Source organism: Eubalaena glacialis, chromosome 5 (assembly GCF_028564815.1).
Source record: "Eubalaena glacialis isolate mEubGla1 chromosome 5, mEubGla1.1.hap2.+ XY, whole genome shotgun sequence".
Classification (NCBI taxonomy): domain Eukaryota; kingdom Metazoa; phylum Chordata; class Mammalia; order Artiodactyla; family Balaenidae; genus Eubalaena; species Eubalaena glacialis.
The window spans coordinates 29,238,521-29,260,616 of NC_083720.1; positions in this window are offsets into that span (position 1 = coordinate 29,238,521).

The following is a 22,096-nucleotide window of genomic DNA, read 5'->3' on the forward strand; positions in this document are numbered from 1 at the left end:
CCTTCACATTTCCTCTCATTGTTTTGTCCCTTCTGGTAGGGATGCCAATCAATTAGTGGTTACCAAGATTAGTAAACCTGTCAGGATTTACACCACAGCACATAGAATATTTTAGAAAGAGAGCTCAATTCCATATAAGTCAACATATAGCTACTTCTATGCTGACTAGCAGGATGTGTCTGCCATCCTAATGGATGTCTTCAACTCAAGGTTAGTGACAAGTAGTCATTTATTTGCTAAAACCCCCTCCATGCTCTTCTGTACTTCTCCTAAGGGTCTGGCTTTATCTTTTGTGAGACAATCCACATATGATTAATCACAAATTAGTTTAAGGACGCAGAATTTTTTCTTTGTCTCTCTTCTCTGTATCTTGTTCCTCTCAACAAAATAAATTTGACATTTGTTCTAATTCTCTTCAATTTTATGTTTTCTTTTGATTAAGATTTTTTCTAGTCTAGGTAGAAAAATATAGCATACCCAATATGAAATATAAGGACATTTGCCTGTTTTTCTAAATCACTTGTTTAGGAAGAAGGTATTAAATATTTTGTGTAGGTTTAGTGTGAAATGCTTCAGTTTAGACAGTTTTGTACATGTATATATTTTCATCTACGAATTATTACAAACTCTAAAATTGAAACGTGGTCTCCCAAAGACTTTTCTCACTGGGAGAAAGCTGATTTTGGCTATGAACCTCCTTCAGTGACTTTCAGAGAATTTAGGTAGTTTTCTTAAGCAGACACTGCCCTTCGGATTTAGAAAGTTGGCACAAAAAGAGATTAATCTTCACAGATGTTCATTTTGAATGCATTTTTTAGATATTTTAAATAATCTCAGCTTGTCACTTTGTATCTTTAAAACTGCCCAATTATCTTGATAATTGGCAAAGTGAAACACTAACACTTTACTGCTGATGAAAGACAAGAGACCAATTAAGGTTTTGGATGTGGTGTGGAACAGGCTTATTTTGCATTGCCAGTTCATGTATGTCTGAGACAGAATGTTGTTCTGAACACGGGCTTAATTTGTCAAATGTTTTGCACCTTTACACTAAGACCTGGAAAATATCTGTAAGTATTTTTGTTTTGCTACTCATCAAAAATTTCGAGTTATGTATTTGGGGAGGTACAATATTGTTTTTTATAGATTTTATATGTGAAAGGTGAAAGTTCATAAATTACATGACAGCATTTTTACAAGTTTGTTGAAACTTAAAAAAATTTTTTTGAGTACTATTAAATGAACTTTCCAGTTCTTGTTAGTTGTTCTTTTGTTTCCAATTCTTGGCATTCATTAGCATAGATAAAATAATTTTGGGGGGGGTCAACATTCAAAGTCCTATTATCCTGAGAACAGCTGCTGTGAGACTGTTTAAAAGTCTTCAGCCAGTTAAGATTATATATATAAAAAATAGCTGTGTCATTCAAGTCTTTCCATTTATAATTTATATTCTTTGAGCCTCAACCAGTGCCCAACTCTCAGCCAGTCCCTGAGGATAATATTTAGCTTGACTCAGAGTAGCCTAACACACTTATTGTCAGGTATATGTTTTTGCTAATCAAATTTGCACTTCTAATCTAGGGGACTCAAGGGATAAATTTCTTACCCTCTATTTTACTTAGCTTACAACCCCATGGGCAAGAACAATTTCCATTATCTGAATTTTGTTCATGATTAAGCTACAGCAGGAAGAGTAAAGAGCAAAAAAGAAAATTCTCTTTTGCTAATGCATTATAATATACAGAGTTATGTTTAAAAGGCCCCCTTTAAGAAATCCTCATGCTTTGATGGATATTACTCATGGCATCCACACATTGTAAAAATTATTTACCCTACGGTTTTAGTTTAAATATCTTGAATGTTATTGTTTTTTGTTTTTAGCCATTATTAAACCAAATGCATTTCTTCCCAATTTGTGCATTCTTCTATTAATCACATAGGTTTATTTCATGATTTGAGAAAAATTATTAAACTACGTAAGATCTGATTCATCTATTTTAATTAATCTTGTTTTGAGTTCTAATGTTCAAATTGATGTGGTCATGATCTCAAATTTTTCTAAAACAACACCAAGGGCATTATTGTGTGTTTTTTGGCAGACACAAATGTCACTCTACTGAATTCTTGAACAGCAATTCAAAGATAATGTCCATGTAAATTTGTTCCCTTTGCCAATGATAAAGTTAAATGCTTATAACAATCTGCCCCTACCCAAAACCTATATAACAAATAGCTGATTCTCCCTTTGTATTTACTTATTCAATGTCTTTAAACATACCTACATTTTAATGTATCTGAATACATTAATAATTATACAATCCTGATTTCTATTCTAATTATTTTAGTCTTAGATAATTTATTTAATTTTATTTGTGCCTTCATTCTATGCTTTTATAATAGTTTTTACAGTGGTTTTTCTTTTATAATTTTTAATAATTTTCTAATTTTGACATTTCTCCATTCTTTTTTCTTTCTCTGCTGCTTTTTAAGTTTACTGAAAGTAATGCACTTCTGGGATCCTCAGCAAATTCTAATGCCTCCGCTTACTTCTAAATGTTCATTTCGGCTGTTAGATTGCACTCTGTTGCTCTAGGACAGATAATTTTTCTTTGATGACACTAAATAAGATTCACTCAGACAACTTAGTTTATTTTTTCAGCTGTTCTTTCATAATAATTTTAATAAAAACTGTGAAACGATTCTAGTTCAAGGAAGTGGCTAACCCAAGAACAATAGTGTACCCAAAATGCTTTTGTCTGATTTCTCAGATGGGTGCTATCACTGAGACGGCTTTCGTTTCAGCCAGGATGACGATGATAAAGCATGAGCACTGTGGCTATGAACTCCCTTTGGATAATGCTTCGTGACATATGGAAAATGTTTCCTGACTTAGGAAAACTAATATCAAGGCAGAATTTACTAAAAGGCTTGGGTCACTGGGGTGAAAGAAGCATTAACACAATCCTTAAGTACAGTCTCCGAATTAGAAATATCCTACTAATGAAAAGGCATAATTATTTTACCTTTTCTGAGTTTTAAGAAACTGTAAGCAAAATAAAGATATAATCATATACCTAATAGTTAATGGGCAATTTTTAAATAAATAATTCTACTTTCTTGGAAAACAAGTACATGTACTTATAAAGTTAATAAATTTAATACTCTGCATTGATATTTTTGATTTTTTTAATGGAAAGTGTTTTAAAATTTGTTTTTATAAATGAAAAGCTTTAATTAGATTATTTCGTTAGGTAAAAAACTGTAGTATGTTTTCAAATGACATCAAATAAAAAAATGTAATAGCAGGAATTCCCTGGCGGTCCAGTGGTTAGGACTCTGTGCTTTCACTGCCATGGCCCAGGTTCAATCCCTGGTTGGGGAACTAAGATCCCACAAGCCAAAAAAAAAAAAAAGTAATGGCTATTTGAGTTGATATATGCTGTACACTAGTGTCACTAAAATCAGGCTGATTAACAAGACATCAGCTAGTAACTCACTTAAAATTCTTGCAACTCTATGTCAGAAATTCAAGGTCGCTGCCACTACATCGTTGCAGTGCCTTATTTAGTCCCCAAAACTGTTTCTCCAGCCAGGAAATTTGACATGTTGGAAAGCAAAACTACATTCAGGTTTATTTTCCATGTTTGCAAATACAGGGCTTATCACTGACTCAACCAGCCATCATCACTGTCTACAACACATCTCATGCAGATTTCTCCCCAAATGATTGACAATTAAATCCAAAGTGCCTTCAGAATGACAATCTCAAATACTGGGTTGTCTACAAGGTTGCCTTACTAGGACAGCTTCAAGGAAGTAATAGTGTGGCTAAACCTCTAAACCCTTTGCAAACATTGAACCTTCTTTTGGTTTTTCTTTCTATGTTACTTTTCTAGTTAATTCTAATTTAGTTTTATTTATTTCCTCATATAACAATCCTAGCCAGCATTAGCATTGAAAGCACTTTGCAAACATTAATTAAAGACATCCAAGTTACTGTCTTTGGGTTTTGATCAGAAAAATTCTGGACATCTTTAGAATTTCTGGAACTTTAAAAAAATTCTGCCTCAGAGTGTGGACAGAGTTCCCCAAGTGGTATAGGTGCCAATAAAGTCTTCAGTGGAGGGTCATCTAAGCTACCTGAGAGACGGAAGGAGGAACACCACCTAAGAAGGAAGACTTTACCCCAAGATGTCCCCAAACTTTACAATTCTTCTGAAAAAAAAGGACAAAGCTACTCCATGCAACAGTTTGCTATAAACCAGGCAATTTTTTTTTTAATAAGACTATGGTAGGATTGAAACCCTGACGCCAGACTAAGGCAGCCCAATTCCGGGGAGTTAACATCTAACTTCATGATTTCATTGCAATATTAACTTTCAACTGGTGGTCACTAAAACAAAGGCTCAGCATTTGATCATATCAATTTCATATTTCTTCTTGTTTAATACCTGTTTTATCCACTTATTTTACACACACACACACACACACACACACGTACATTTCACCTCCTCTTCTTTTTCCTTATACTCACATAAAGTATTTCGACTTTATCTTTGCTTCTTTCTCTCCTATACTTAGACAATTTTTAAATGTTCCTTTTGAGGTCTCTCTTCAATAGATGAGAGATAGATAGATAGATAGGTAGATAGATGAATAGATAGATAGGTAGATAGATGATGCTGTCTTGTAACTTTTTAAAAATTTTTATTGGAGTGTAGTTGCTTTACAATGTTGTGTTAGTTTCTACTGTACAGTGAAATGAATCAGCTATACGTATATTCCCTCTTTTTTGGATTTCTGTCTTGTAACTTCTTGATGTTTCTCCCCACACTGCTAATAACTAAGCAAGGTTAGGCTACCTAGGTAAACAGATTTTTAGCATAGGGTATCACTTTCTCTGATGGTGTGTGCTCTAAGGGGAAGAACATAAGATATGGAATAATAAAACTTGGTATTTGATTTTAACACTTGCTTGCTCTGTGACCTTAATGATGTCATGTCATGTAATCTCTTAGATATAAGTATTTTCTATATGTGAGTAAGGAGTAATAGTTTCTGTTCTACATGTCTAATAGGGCCACTGAAGAAAATAAATGAGGGCAGTATTTTTCACACCGTTTAAAGGGGAAGGATCAGGCATTAGTGTATGTTCGTGTGTATGTGTGTTTTTATTCTGGTACCTCTCAGACTATACTTTTGTAAAATGCAATTCATGAAAGCTAATGACTCTAAAATTTTTTTAAAAAAGAAAGAAAACTCAAAATGTACAAAATTTGTCACTTCTTTTTAATCGTTTGATTTAACTGGCATAAAATTGTTCTGTTGATTTGCCATAAGAGTTTGTAAGCATTTACTCAGTTTTTGTACTTATTTCATTGGAGACTAAAAGCAAACAGTTATGGTTACTCTTTTCTGTTTGAACAATTTAATATATAATCCATATGGTTATTTTCTTAAGGAAGTCTGTGGTTGCTTTTTATTACTAAACAGAGCTTGTTTCCTCCACAAACTTTTAAACATGCAAATATGCACAACATAAAACAGTTTCAACTCTGAAGACTACTCTTAATAGGCTATTAACTGCATCTCTCATTCCAATTTGAGCTCTTAAACTTAGCTATCATCGACGTTCTGTATGTGTAAAAGATTCAAAAAGAAACAAACAAAGAAACACTCTCTATAAATGAAACTCACAAACAATTAAATATGTCTAATATGATAAAGGAAAGATCTTAATTATGCTCCCCCAAATGTCAACTTCGTAACTACTTTGTATCTTCTACTTTGAGTTTTCTACCTAAGACTCCACTACACCTGGCTGTTTTCAACTAATACGATGATATACGATAAAATTTAATCCACTAGTTTTATTTTAAGCCTCTGCATCTAAGTATGAATCTGTAATTTGGATAATACGTACATGCCAAGTGGTTTTGGGGGGGGAGCATATGAGCGCCTTATTGCAACAATATAAGCAGTTATGGGAGTGAGGTGTGAGACATTCTCATAGAACTAAAGGGAATCTGGGCAAAAGAACAATGCTGCTTTCTTAAGAAAAACAGTATAACGTGATGATAATAATATCCTAATGAGGGAATTGACACCTTCAATTAATTTTTTTCTAAAATAGACATTTTGTAAAATACCATGTGATTCTATGAACCCAAATACTACACACTAAGGTGGGTTAATATTTCAGTCTGAGTGTGCTTGTCTCTACGAGTCGGTTTTGTGCAACTTTTAATCTACATTTATGCAACTTTTGTAGTCAACTAAAATAAAGCACAAAATAATATATTTAAAACTTGAAATAACTCTTAGAGATAGACATTATTTTTTAGTATTTTAGTAGTTTTAAACATGAGGTCAAGTCCACCCCCTCAAGTCTCCAGCTGGTCTGTGGCACAGCGGAATCCTGAGTCCCTTTCTTTCTGTGTGAAGTAGCCTCCATAAACACTATGCCACATGGTGCCCCGTGTAATTACAATGCTACCTTGAATTTACACAGCAAATTTCTCTAAAGAATTCAGAGAAAACTTCTATCTATTATTCTCTTTATACTTTCTGTTAAGATTTCAAGGAGTTTGAGATTTCCATTAGGTAAGCAATGAAAACTAAAATTAGGCTTACTTTGAAAATGGAGAAGTAGTGATATGGTTATGTAAAGCGATTTGCTCAAGGTCGAAAAGCAAATCAATAAGAGAACTCAAACGACAATAAGTTTTATACGTTTCCTGTTTTATAGTTTTTCATTGGCATACCTCTTACTAGTTCTTTTCTTTCATAGAGGCTAAAATGTTACAAACAAATTATATTATTTTTAAAGGATTTGTTATATAGCATTCTGGGAAAGTTAAAACGTATAAAAAGGTCAGGGATATAAACACTCTTTTATACCATTTAAAAATCATGGATAGAGATAGGTTTAAATTTACTGTTAAGAGTATCTCCAGGACCACACACAATCTGCCATGCATTACACATAGCAGATTGTTAATCAATGCTTGCAGAATAAAGTCATACGTGAAGGTGGTCTAGTAATAAAAAAATGATATTTACATAAAATAAAATAAATTGTCATGTTTAAAATTACTCACTCATTTGTTTGTGTACAATACATAGCAGGCAATAAATTAGTTACTCTGAACACAAGGCTCATTTCATGCTCTCAATGAGCTTATAGTCATGCTGGAGAAACACACAATAAAAAGCCAATTTTTTCATAGACTGTAAAGTCCTGTGACCTAGGTAAGCACAGCCCCCCCTAGTGGCATGTCCATAGCATCCTGGAGGAAGCAAAGTCTGGTGGATGTTAGGCTTTCCAGAAAGAGGTAAGTGTGTGTACAGCCCAGAATAGAGTAGTAGAGGCAGTAATTCACTGTGCAGGGAACACAAAGTTTGAGAAATATTTATGCCTCACGGACACACGTACATGAAGTATCTTTGCGTTTTAATTAACGAAAAGATTTTGAGGAAAATTTTGAGAATTTCAGTATAGGCACAGTTTGTGGCAGATGTGGTGTGCCGGCATGCCACCACCATCCCTATCTTCTTCTGGTGGACATCCCCAGATTCCAAAGTCTGGAAGGATGGGAAGTTTATCTATTTAGAGTCCTTCAAAGGTGGAGCTCAGGATACCAATTAGATCCCACCAGTTTGAACTTGCATGAGATTGTAAAGACAGAACTAAAGGATTCTATTCCTACTGCTTCAGCGGCTGCTGCCAACAGGCATGATCTTGGAGACATTGGGTACCCTTGCCTGAGCGTTCGAGTGTCTAGGCATTAGCTCAGTTGGTGTCAAGGGGCATTGGTAGCTGGGCTGGCGGAACTTCCCTAGTCCAGGAGAACAGCTCTGCCGGAGCCTTTTGAACACAATTCTCCCCGTGCCCCACCCTCCTGAAGACTGTAGGGCATGGCCTCCCGGTGCTGGGATTCTCGAAGTCTTTCCTGGGGGCCTTGTGGAAATTCCACTCCTCTAGCATTATAGGAGCACGTTCTTGCCCTAAATCCCTGTTTACTTTCACTAGCTAGAGTTGTTTATTTCTTGCAACTGGCCAGATGCTTAGTTGAGCATGGTTTCATGAAAATAAGAAATAAATGAATCTGTCGCCATTCTATAGGAAATTTTGATTTATATGTTTTGATTGTTCCTAAACATACCGCATCCTAAGCCAGATATATAAAGCAAACTATGGGCTCCTTGAGGGAAAGACTGGTATCTTATTACCTCTGGTGTCCCTCATTTTAAATGGCATCTAACCTCTATAGCTGCTTAGGAAATGACTGCTGATTGGGTAATCTAATCAAATAATTTTGTCAATTTGTCCAACTTTTTTTAAATTTTATTTTTTAAAAAGTATACTGATTGGTGTAAGTTAATTATAACTGTGACTATTTAGGACTTTTCATATTCAAGTTAATAGATTTTTACCTTAAAAATTTCTTGGTATTCTGTGTAACAAATTGACTAGTTAATTCTCTTATTTTAAGTTGTGATATATACACTAAATGACAACAACTTCTGCCATATTAAAGGCAGCCAGGACTTCTCTGGTGGTGCAGTGGTTAAGAATCCACCTGTCAATGCAGGGGACAGGGGTTCGATCCCTGGTCCGGGAAGATCCCACATGCCGCGGAGCAACTAAGCCCGTGCACCACAACTACTGATCCTGTGCTCTAGAGCTCGTGAGCCGCAACCACTGAGTCCACACCGCCTAGACCCCGTGCTCCGAAACAAGAGAAGCCACCGCAATGAGAAACCCGTGCACCGCAACAAAGAGTAGCTCCCGCTCGCCACAACTAGAGAAAGCCCACCTGCAGCAATGAAGACCCAACGCAGCCAAAAATAAACAAATAAATAAAATTAAAAAAAAAAAGGCAGCCATTCCAGTCAAACTATGAAGAAGACTGCAGAAAGTTCAATAGAAGGTTGAAAATGTTGAGACACTTGCATGTTAACTTATACATAGCTAAATTTGAATTCCAAGAGCATTAGATAATGATTACAAGGTAATTGCACCAGAATATTGGCCAAAACTGATGGCATTTTGTCTTTTCTAGTCCTCTTCACTAACAATATGAAGTAAAACTGTTTAAGAGGTACCAATTTTGTTATTTTATAAAAAGGAGACTTTAAATCACCACTAGTCTGAGTAATGAATAAACTATTCAGGACAGTCAGCCAAGATTATTTCTATTCATTCTTGATTGTGATTATATTATAAATAGAACATAATATAAAAAGAGAAAACTAAGCATACAAGACTGCACAGATCATGTTATAATTACTATGGTATCATGGATGAATGACAGGCAAACAATTTTCTGCCCAAAACAAACCTCTATACATGACTCAAGATATAAATATCAAACTAAGATCTAGATTATATCTGTAGATTCACTATCTGGGCTTCAATCTCTTTTCTTTACTAACTTACTCATAACAAAAGTCATATAAATAAAACAAGACACTCTAGGCCTTCAGTGAGAAATGAGGCGAAAAACAGCTCTGCCAAGCTCTCTTTCCCTCTCCATAGCTCTCCCTTTATTCTCCCCAGAAGTCTCAACTGACATCTTGGCTAGTTTCAACATAGTTTCCTATGGGCACATAACTAACAGCAGCAGCAAAGCCAGCTCTTCAGGTCAGGCTTCACATTTGCTGTGCTGAGCATGACATGCTTAACAAAGTCACAGCCAGTGGACTGCTTTCATCTCCTACCTAGGTAGGCTAGGGTCATTACATGTTTGATGGGGAAAAGATATATTGATGAAAATACATGGGCATTTCTGGGGGAGAAAGTGTCAAGGGCAGTGATATGAAGGGGGTTTAAAAAAGGGAAAACAAGGCTTCCCTGGTGGCGCAGTGGTTGGGAATCTGCCTGCTAATGCAGGGGACACGGGTTCGCGCCCTGGTCTGGGAGGATCCCACATGCAGCGGAGCAACTGGGCCCGTGAGCCACAACTGCTGAGCCTGCGCGTCTGGAGCCTGTGCTCCGCAACAAGAGAGGCCACGATGGTGAGAGGCCCGCGCACCGCGATGAAGAGTGGCCCCCACTTGCCGCAACTAGAGAGAGCCCTGGCACAGAAACGAAGACCCAACATAGCAATCAATCAATCAATCAATCAATCAATCAATCAATAAATCTTTAAAAAAAAAAAAGGAAAACACTCTATCTCTCCATTCATTGATGTTTCTGACAGCTTGAGACAATGAGAGCAGACAGTGTCATGGAGAGCTGGTATGCTCTGGGAGACTTCTTAAGGACTTGGGTAGAACTGGTTGAGTCTTGCTTATTGGTTGGTGAGAATTATTTGATAACGCTGCACTTTTGTGGTTCTAGCAATTCTATTATTTATCTCTTTCAACATCTCCACCTCATATATTTTATTGATACTCATACATTATAAATGACCTGAATTAATAAAAAGAAGTTGGATCCATGGCATTTTCCAGGTGATATGAACTGGTAAAGTCTAGTGAGTCAACTGAAGGTTTTGATTCATGGAGTGATGTTAGTAGCCCAGGATGTCTCTAAATGAAGAGAAAAGTAGATTAACTACCAAATAGTAAGTGTGCATATAAAAACTGAGGCAGAAGAAGTGAGGCTGAGAGTGACCCACTACTTAGCACAGAGCCAGAAGTTTGAGTTACCACGTTATAGGCAAGTCAATGTTCAAAATGAGACAGCTTCCTTTAGTCAAATAAGATAAGACATAGAGGCATAGCAGGTAAGGAAACAGATTCCAAAGCATCAACAGGCCCTACAAAATAGCTCTAATTGCGTGTCAAATGACATCATACTACTGATTGTTGGTATGATAGTTCAGTGTCAATACAATTAGTTGAAATGTGAAAAATGTCATTTGATTTGTCCACATGATGTCAAAGTGTCTGCCAGTTTCTCATGGATCTCAGTAAATACCTCATTAAACTATAGACTTTCCAGGCTGTTTCATATAAATAAAATTTTATGGGACTTAGAAAGTCTTGAAATTATTCCATCATCTATAAAAAAACAAGTATTTTTTGGTTCATAAATACTCATGGAAACATAATTATTTTGTCTGCCCCTTAATCAATCATATTTGGTCTAACATGAAAATGCACATGAATAAACCAAAAATATCTCCTATAAGTCTTTCATATTTAGTGTTATGCTTCAACCATATTTTAATACACTTTTAAGGTTTCTCTGATACGGGGTCCATCTTATAGCAGACCCACCTGTTTGTCAGATATTATTATTTTATTTTCCTGATTCAGATGAAATGCTGTTCACAAGATTCAATTTCTAAAATAGCCTTTTAGCAAAAGATTGGAACCATTTTTATATCTTATCTTGTGTCCATTGCAGCATTGTTATTACACTGTATATGCAATTTATATATGCATTTGTTAGGTGGAGTCCAGCAAAAGGAGGAAAAAAGAGAAAGCTTTAACTGGGTGATTTTCAGGTCCATACTTTCCTTGGAAAGCAATATAGGGAGGGATACAGGCCTCTTCATGAGATTGCATTATGATCTAGTGACCCTGAAAATAGGGTCAGAAGGAGGTCTCCCTGCTAACTGGAAAACTAATCAATATAATTCAATATAAGGACTGGTTCCCCCAAGTCACATAACTTCTCTCTTTTTCTGTTCCCCTCCACTACCAACCTTGAGACGCCAAGCCTCCTCCACCTCATGGTTATCCCCCCCATGGCTCATATACTCATAGTTCTGTATGTAGGCAAATGCTCACAAAAAAATTGTAAGAATCTTATATTATTGGTTAGGTGTATAGAGATCAAGAACTTTCAACTGAATGTCATTTTCATATTTGACTTGTTTGGTCTGAGATATATTTGTTGGAAATGAGATTTAATCTACTTAAAACAATAATTTAATAAATAGGGAACGTAGCTTTCGTTTCAAGGTCAAATAAATGTATAGAATTGTATTTTTCCCTAATAGGTCAACGTTATTGCTGATACCAAAACCCAGTTATTTAGATTTGTAGCAGGTTATTAGAGAAACTTTTCTGTGGACTGGTCTGCATTTGATTCAGATCAGGTACAGTTACTGAGAAGGAGAGCAAGACAAAGGGTAAAAGGTCACTGGTGACTAATTTTCTGAAAACTAGCAGCTTGTGTAAGTAATAGAACATTTATTGCCTTTCGATGTTGTCCCGGCAATGAGCTAGAAAATCCATAAGAATTCCCAGCCCTAGCCTTTATTAAGGCATAGCCCTGGATTAGTTTAATGTGCAATTTAAAGTCACTGCCTGCCAATACTTTGCTTAGGTTTCTTAAGTAGGGCCATTTTCTACCCCACTCCCCCAATCAAGTTGTCAAAAAGATTAAAAAAAAAAAAGGTGTGCTTTTTTAAATCATTTGAGAGAGAATCTTTTTCCAATCTAAGGTATGCATTTCTTTCTTCTTATATAGTATAGATTCTGATAAAATGACCAACCCCATGTGAAGCTCTAATTATTCACATAAGTTCACGAACATGGAAGGTGAAGCCTGTTTCCTTCCCATCTGCTACCTGCCCAGATCTACCAGGTCTTACTATTCCAGTGCTTATGAAACATTTATGAATCCATGGACTGTTTTATTTAAATATTTTAAGGTATAATTACAATGCCAAAGTAACTTTTAAGACTCAAAATGTTTTTAAACTAGGGAAATTTAAAATATTTAGAAAAGAATGAGTCTTAACATTAACACTATCAGATAAGTGGATAAGAAAGAAAACTAACAGTATTTGATGCTAAGCAGTGTGTATATTTTATCTCTGAATCCACTAAGCAACTCCATAAAGTAGGCTGCATTATCATCTTTTTAAGGATGAGAAAACTGTAATTCTGGAAGTTTAGTAAACTAGCCAAAGTCTCAGAACTAAAAGAATTAGTCAATTTTGCTGTAACCCAAATATCCCTAATTCTTTTTACATGACTCTACACTGTCTTGCAGAAGTATGTTGTGGGTCAGAAAATCCTTCAGGCTTCTGATAATGTCTCTTATTAAACTAGATCTTTTTAAACCTCTGAAGCATGTTTAAAAATGCCAATCAATTTTTTTCAAGTATTTAAAACAATGCTGAGTCCAAGCTCATAGAAAGTAAAAAGAGAGTTTTATAAATAGAGGGTTTATAAGGGAAGTTTATTTTCTTTGGTCATTAACCCAAGGAAATGAAGATCAGGGCATGAATGCAGGTATCAAATGAAGAAAAACAAACAAATAAACAAAATTATGCTGATGCTTCTTTGCTACTTTTTCCTGATAGAAGTTACTGTTAAATAGTGTTAAAAAATTTTAAGTCAAATATTGTTAAAATAATATTTCAGAGTTAGATTATTATTCTGGTATTTGTTTTGCCTTAATCATGAAAATAACAATGGGGTAGGAATCTGATTTTAATCATGTTGGTATCCTTGTTACCTCCTATAGTTCTTGGCACATAGAATGTGTTTCATATCTGGGACTGTATATAATGGCCCATGAAATACATACTCCCATCAAAGTTTTCATACATTTGAAAGACGTAATACAGAATATTAAGATAGAACTGTTCCTCCCTTAGTTTGGACTGAGGTGCCAATAAAATAGATATCAGATATCAAAGTAAGACAAATTTCCAGTACAGACTTTTCAAAAGAAATGTTTTAGAGCTGTGTGGGGTGGAAGGGGGACCCTATCTGAAATAATTTAAGCCTAAAGATGGGCTCTTCCTTAGGAAGACTCAGAGAGCTAGATAAACGAATTAAGTGAGACAGTATTTATGACTTAAAGGCAATGCTGTCTGATATTTAAAAGCTGGACATTTTGAGCAGTGACAAAGGAAGATTGAACCCTCTTGACTCTCAATCCTGGTGGATCGGTTAATATTAGAATACTGTCCCTGCTAGGTTATTTTTTCAACTACTCTGTCAGAGACCACATTTACCAACGGCTCAAGCAAGAAAAAGTGTTTCTCTCCTTTCAGTCTGGAGGAAAGCAGTTCATCTCTGCTCTTCAAGGATGTCCTATTAGCACTGCGTTTTTATGGTGCATTTTGGGATGGCTTGCTTCAGCTTTCTTATGCCATCAGCAGGAAGGCGGGTGAAACAAATAAAACGTAATGGAACTCAGATAATGAGAAGATTTTTGCTGCATCAGAGGATATCTAGTGGGGCGACTAATATTTTAGTTAGCTTTAAAGTTTGTGTAGATGTTCCTCTGGCTGTGGAGGAACAGTGGGGGACCCAGGAGGTGGTAACAGCATGACAAGATGTCATGGAGACAGAGAAGTAGATAAATGCGATGCTCACTTGAAGAAGACAAGTCTCTCTGGCTTGCCTACAAAAGTTATCTGTTCGTAAACTATGCTCCAGCTAACTTAAAAAAAAAAATCTATTCTACTGTTGATGGGTATTTGGATAGTTTCCAGCTTTTGGCTAATGCAGAGAGTGCTGCTATGAACATTTGAGTATATGTCTTTAGGTAAACGTATGTACACATTTCTGATGGGTATAAACCTAAGAGTAGCTAGGTCATGGGATACAGATATGTTCCACTTTACTAGATATATTTATCGACCATTTTGGTGTACTCTTTTGTAGAGTGTATGTTTAGAAAGAACTTTGCCCATTTTTTAATTGCCTTTTCGTTTTTGCTTTTCTTCCTATTGACTTACAGGAGTAGTCCATTGTTAGAGGATTTCTAAAAATTATCTCAGAGGGACTGTAAAAGCTATGGGACCTACTTCAAATTCTGTGCAGGTCTGGGAAAGAAAGTGTCAACAGTGAATTCAACAGGGAGTGTCAAGAAAGAATTTTTTTTCATGATTGAATCTTATTAAGCCCAACTCATTTAATAAAATAGTTATCCTTGAACACATTTTATCTTTATACTAAACATTTATGTATATATACGTATTTTGTTTATTTACTGAACTGAGGTTGTGTTACAGACACCAATTTCTTTTTAACTTAATTTACATTATTTTATGGACTTCTCCAGGTAAACACATAGACATGCTTCACTATTGTAAATACTTGATGACCTAGCTTTACCATAATTCATGGAAGCATTCTTTTACTGATGGGAGTTTAGGTTGTTGCCAAGTTTTTGTCCTCACAATGTTGCTATAAGTATTCTTGTACCTATATCCCTATATGTAAATGTATATGTACGTGTGTGTATATATATATATGTGAAGAATGTTTATAACAGGAGTGTATTTTGTTGTCGTTGTTGTTGATAATTGATATAGATTAAATTCCCAAAGTCAGGTTGCTTTATCAAAATTTGTAACAGTGATGAGGCCCTTGGCTCAGATACAGTATTTAAGTACTCTAGTTCCAGGAGCTCACTTAGTCTTTTATATTTTATTAAAAGAATAGATCAAGTAGCTCTCATAATGGTCAGTTCTGATGCACTTTCTGATTTTCCTCTCCATGCTCATTTTTTATACTTGTCTATGTTTGAAAAGCCCTTTGTGATTATGCTAAATAGGAATCTTACCAGGGCTAAAGGTGCATGGTTTCCCTGTACATTAGGAATGCATTAAGTGTGGTCTGGCAGCAAGTTTACTCTTCTTAAATGATTTCTAGGTGAAACATACAATGACAACAGGTTGCATTTGCTTCTGACTTGACAGCTGATTCAGACTGGTACTGGCTAGGGAATTCACCTTGAAATCAGCTCACATCTACTCACTAGGATTTAAAAAAAAATTGCAGGCAAAATATTGCATTAAAAAAATCTGTGTTACTCATCTTTAGACGTTTTAAATTCAATTTGTATAATATTTAACATAAATTACTTAATAGGCATATCCCATAGATATTTCTATTTATGCCTTCCTTTCTCTGTATAAAATTTTGATGAGTGATGAAGGAAACATTGTAAAACAAGATATTTAGAATTTTTAAGTAGGTCTCTGTTGAACTCCAGACCAACATATGGGTGATCCGCCCCATTCCTCCTGTATCTGTCTATTCCTCCAATAGCATCTTCCACCAAATCTTCATTTGTTTCTGGTGGTTGTGGCACATTAGTCTTCATTCAGCTTCTTGAACACACCAAACTCTTTGGGTTCAGGGCCTTTGCATATGTTATTTCCACCCATAGAAATCCTCCTTCTTCCTATCTCCCTAAACTCCTTCCATATGATTAATGCCTACTCATCTTTCATATCTTTCATATCTCGACTCAGACATTACTTCCAAGGAAGGCTTTCCTAAGCTTCTGAAACTAAGCCAACTTCCTGTCATACTCTTTCAATGCATGTTGACCCTTTTCTTATTAATACTTATCTCAGGTTATAATAATATCTACTATTTGTGTGATTATTTGATTTATAGCTATTTCCCCCTTTGGTTCATAAGCTCACGAGAGGTTTCCATTTTTTCTTATTAATATATCCCAGTAACTTAGTACAGTGTCTCTCATATGGTAAGAATTCAATAAATACTTGCAGAAAAAATAGAACATATTCAGATTTTCTTTGGCCCTCCTAGATCCATTCTGAGGTAATGTGATCTTCTAAATGAAATATGCAAAGCAGGAATTAATGTAGATTTTGTGTTGGGAAATGCTCTTTAAAAAAAATAAGGCAAATCAATAGAATATAAGTTTGTATCAAAATAAAATAGGAAAACACTGATATCAGAAAGGTTACTCACATGAATGAAAAACCCTACTTACAACTTAGTTTCTCAGGAATGTTCCAGATGATGGCTAAAGGAAACATATACAGGGGTCCACCAACACTTCACTGGACTTCCTGACCTTAACATCGACTAGGATATTTTAGTTGAAGGGCTGGGATACCATAGAAATCCTATAGCAGCTAGACAGAGAAGGTCTTTCTAAACGTTTTAGTGTCCATGTTTATATTTCAGACATGGGAAGAAGCTTGGTTTGCTGAAGGAAATAAATGCAGGTGGAATGCACTGAACAAGACAGACTGTGCTGTGAGAGGCAACAGAGGCTAGACCACCTGGAGGTGGCAGCCCATTGTAAGAATTCTGAATTTTACCCAAAAGTCCTAGAAAGCCACTAAAGACTTTAAAGTGAGAAGTACATGATAAGACTTACATTTTTCAAAGATCTTAGGTTGCTCTATGAGAATAAGCAACGATTCATTCGAGGAAGCATGTTGAGAAGTTTTTTTGGTTTTCAGGGTGAAAGATGATGGTAGACAGGGCTCGTGTGGCCACAGTAAATATATAGAGAAATGTATATATATTTGAGAGGAAAATATCAAGGAGGAATCTTAGATTTATACCTTGAAGAAGTGAGTAGATTAACTGACACCGTTTGTGGCAATGAAAGTGACTCAAGAAGAAATAAGATTAGAGGAAAATCAAGAGTAGATTCCGGACAAGATACCTGTTAGACATCCAAGTGGATCTATGGCTGTGAGGCATAGATGAGCAATCTAGACTGGAGATACAAAGGTAAGTAACATCTAGAGCTGAACATCATTCAGAATGATGGAGCCACGTAGGAGACTGGGAAGGGGTTGCCAATGTATTTGGGAGGGAAGGTTAGAAAATAGGGCACCACTAGGAAGGAAATGGTCATGTTTGTCAAATGCTGGTAAGTAAAAAGTAAGATGGAAATAGAAAAAAATGTGTTATTTTATTTTGGATCTTGTCTTAGCCTGGGCTGCCATAACAGAATACCATAGACTGAGTGACTGAAACAACAGAAATTTATTTCTCAAAGTTCTAGAGTCTAGAAGTCCAAGATTTCAGCGCTGTTCCTTGTGAAAACTCTCTTCTTGGCTTTCAGATGGTTGTATTCTCATTGCAGCCTCGCGTGGATGAGGGATCATCTCTCTCGTGTCTCTTCTACACGGACACTGAAATTTCATTCATGAGGACTCTTCCCACATGAACTAATTACCTCTCCCAAACCCCACCTCCAAAACCATAGCATTGAGGATTAGAGTTTCAATATATGGATTTTGGGAAGACACATTCAATCCATAGCAGATCTGGTAACCTAGATATCATGGATCATTTTCAATTGAATGACAGTGCTTGGAAGAGGATTGCTTAATTATTCTCATTGAAATGAGCTGAATATTCCAGGCATACACTTTACAGTTGTGGTTTTAAATTTTTCAGTGTATTATGCCATACTCAACTTGCAATATTTTTTTAGCATTTAATTTTAAAAATTGTTGTCAATGATTGAAAATCATATTTCACATAAAAATGTTCCTGAGAAAAAGAAATAACAAGATCTGGCAACCGTGTGTCAAAAATTGTTGTCAATGATTGAAAATCATATTTCACATAAAAATGTTCCTGAGAAAAAAAAAATAACAAGATCTGGCAACCGTGTGTCTATGTTTCTTCACGGCAATAACGAGCTGGAGCTGAGTAGCTCACTGTTTACCCCGCTGGATGGTTGCCTCTGCTTCCAATTTACTACAGTCCCAACCCCTCCATGTCATTTTACACTACCACCTGCTTCGTGTCACCTTCTGATCTGCATTGCTGCAAGCAACTTAAGGGAGGAACTATGTGCCCCCTTTTTTTGTACTCCAAAATGCCGAATACCACAGGATGTCGTACGGAGTAAGTGCGCAATAAAGTTCTGTTAAATCAAGTCGACTCAGGTTTTATAAAAGTGAGTAGCTTCAAGGAGATATTGATAAACTCACAAAAAGAATTTTTAAGGAAGCTTCGAGGAAAAACTAACTTTACAATTTAGTCCACATTTGAGTTGGCCATTTTTACTCTTACAGATAGCTCACTACACAATTCAAATTGTCTATTTTATTTAGTTATTGTTTCAATCTGTGATCATATCTGATATGGTTAATACTTTGAAAATAATTTTTTTGCTTTTAAGTAATTTCTAATTTGTAAAATTTGTCCTTGGTGTATAACATGGTCAGTACAATTTCCAAAGGTTGTGTCAAAGTTTTGCTCCTTCTTATCCTGATAGATAATAGGAGCAAATTTAGTGACTTGAGAGAGTGAGATGGATTCTATGTTTGAGGACCAGAAAGACATGTGGTTCCAACATGCATCGGGCAAGAAAGAGGTCTTTTGTGTAGCCCATCCTAGTAATGTAATTGATGGGCAGAAGACAAATTCTCAGCGCCAAGCTCCTACTACATATGTCCTGGATTTGCTTCTACATTGTGGAAAGAATATGTATATTTATATCTCTTTCACAAATACTCTGAGAGCTAAAAATTAAAACACATGATACTAGCTTCGTGCCTATCACTACTTTATTTAATGCATATCCTGTCCTTCTTTTAAATTTTACCAGTTAGTCATTGACAACCTTTTATACATAGACCATCTTGGAATGTAATCAGTAACTCTCACATTAGTGTGGATCACATTGTTATTCTCTTGATACCTAACAGCAATATATCTCAATGCTCACTGGAGTAGGGAGCTAAGGCCCAACCCAGAGAACTGAGCCATCATAGAGCAGAAAAGATGAGATGCCAGAAGACTTCAAACTACAGAGGAGCAGAGAAAGAGATGGATGGGCAACAAAGACAAAAGTGATTATTTCAAATTTCTGTCTTGGTTTGTACACGCCCAGGCTAGAGGGCCATCAACTAAAGTCTCTCCACCCTACTATTGTTCATGATTAATCTGTGTCTTTCACATGGAAAATCCAGATGTATTTGTTTCCTTTCTAGATCTGATGTGTATTACAACTTGTATAAATGAACTAACTTCCTAATTCTATAGAGACGCCTATGTTCTAAGATGTGAGCCAAGAAGTGTGTGTGTGTGTGTGCGCGCGCATGCAATTTGACCTTAACTGGTCAAGTATAGGTGGCATTTTGACAACCTACTCATGTTCTACAGGTAATGGTTTGAGTACCATTTTCTTCACATGTGCTATCGATTTTTCACTTCTGATATTGAGATAGACTTAAGAAACATATAAAACAAACCAACCCTACAAATAAAAAAATTCCCACATAATTTATTTTAAAATGGGCAAAGAGCATAAACTGACAATTTACAGGAGAAGAACCCTAAGGGATTAATAAATATATCAACCAACCTCATTAGTAAATACAAAATTCACATTAAGCAGCATTATGCCCAATAGATTTAAAAATCTGACAATACCCCATATTGTTAAAATGTAGGGAAAAACAGTTTCATACTCAGTGGAAGTGAACATTGTTACAACAAATTTGGAGACTTGATTTGCAATATCTGGCAAAACTGAGAATTTGCATCTCTTAAGACACAGCAATTCCACACTTCAGTAAATACCCTAGAGATAGTTTTACTCCTAGAACTATAGACAAGGAAACAAGCAAGAATATTCATAATGGCCTTGTTTGTAATAGCACAAAATTGGAAGCAACTCAATATTCATCAGCTGGAAAACTGATTAGTATATAGTGGTATATTCACATAACTAGATGCGTTTCAACAGTGAAAATGAATACACTTTGTGGCAGACTAATCTCTCAAAGATAATGTTGAATGATAAAATAAGTTGTGAACATTTAAAAAAATGCCAGGCTATGATACATGTTTCTCCTTGATATAAACATATGCAGTCAAAGTTTCAAAAACATGCAAAGAATTAATGCAACTTCTCTAGACGGTTTATCTTCAGGGAAAGGGGGAAAATGGAATACAAAAAGGAGTTCAAGTTTACTGTAATACTTTATTGAACATTTTTGACTCAAAATTTTAGGAATTTCTAATAGATAAACCATAGATAGACTGTGTTGGCTATATTTAGTCTCTATAATTTTCTTTATGTATGAAATACTACACAACAAAAGTATTGTAGAGAGTATTTTCCATGCAGACTTAACATTTCCATGACATGACGCACAAGCGTCTGTTATAGCAATGATCATGTTCCATTACAGTATATCTCCTTAGGACATTATCGACTCCACAAGCTTAGGACTGTTTCTTATTCAGTTTTTTTTTATAATGTCTGTGAATTTATTGCCTCTATAATTGTTATTGAATGTCTATAACAACTTTATTATAATATTAGAAATAGAGGTTACAAAATTACACAGAAAATTAATAATATACTGGTCAACATTATAGTAAAGATATTATAAAGAGAACTGTCTCTACATGAAAGTATTCTCCTTCCCCCAGCCTCCATCTCAATTATAGGATGTTATTTCATTACACTGACTTTTGCTGATGGTATGAGATGACTTCACAAAATATCATGTATTTGGTACACATGTATAAATGAATTATGCAATGTAGTCCATAGTCATGGCTGTAAATGAATAAGCAAACATTTTAATTGAATTGTATATTTATATTTTCTCTGAACAAGGCCAATATTTTAGGAGCAGTAAGAAATTAAGGAGTTCTTCAATCACTTTATTCTTAAAATATTTTTTTCTTCTTTATTGAAGTATAATTGATTTACAATGTTGTGTTAGTTTCTAATCAATCATTTTATTCTTTATGCCTACATGTAAAATTGAGTTATGGCCATTATAAACCACTCATGTCAATTAACCCTTTTATATTCTACATTTCATGTATATCAGTTTTTGAAACATTGTAAAACAACTTGTGACAAACACCTCTAGTTAGATTTCAATTTTTTATGATCAGAAAAGTATTTTGTTATGGTGAACCGGCAGCTAGTTTTCAATTTTTAAATCAAGAGAAAAAGATTGACCATTATTACTAAGACTTAAGGACAACAACATCATTCCAGAAAATAAAAACTAAAATGGTTTTCTCATGTAAACATTTGATGCATTGGAGTACATATATTGAGAATTTGAATTGGCTAAGAGTGTCCTGCCACAGTCTTAAAGACACTTACTACCACTCTTCATGACCCGCCACGCATTGCTGCCACTGGCCTTGATAACTCCAAGATGTTCTAATAAAGCTCAAGCATTTAGAACCAAGCATGGATCAGCAACATTTCTGGATAACCCAGGAGTATAGCAAATGAGCAATGTTCCCACAGGTTCTGCCATAATGTGATCTTTGTAAACATATTCAATTAGAAAAATCAGATTAAAAAACAAATTATGTTTCCTAAACTGGGAAATAATCCTGAGACTAGAAACATGATTTTCAGATAGTAGAATATTTTCTTCAAGTAAAATATTAAGAG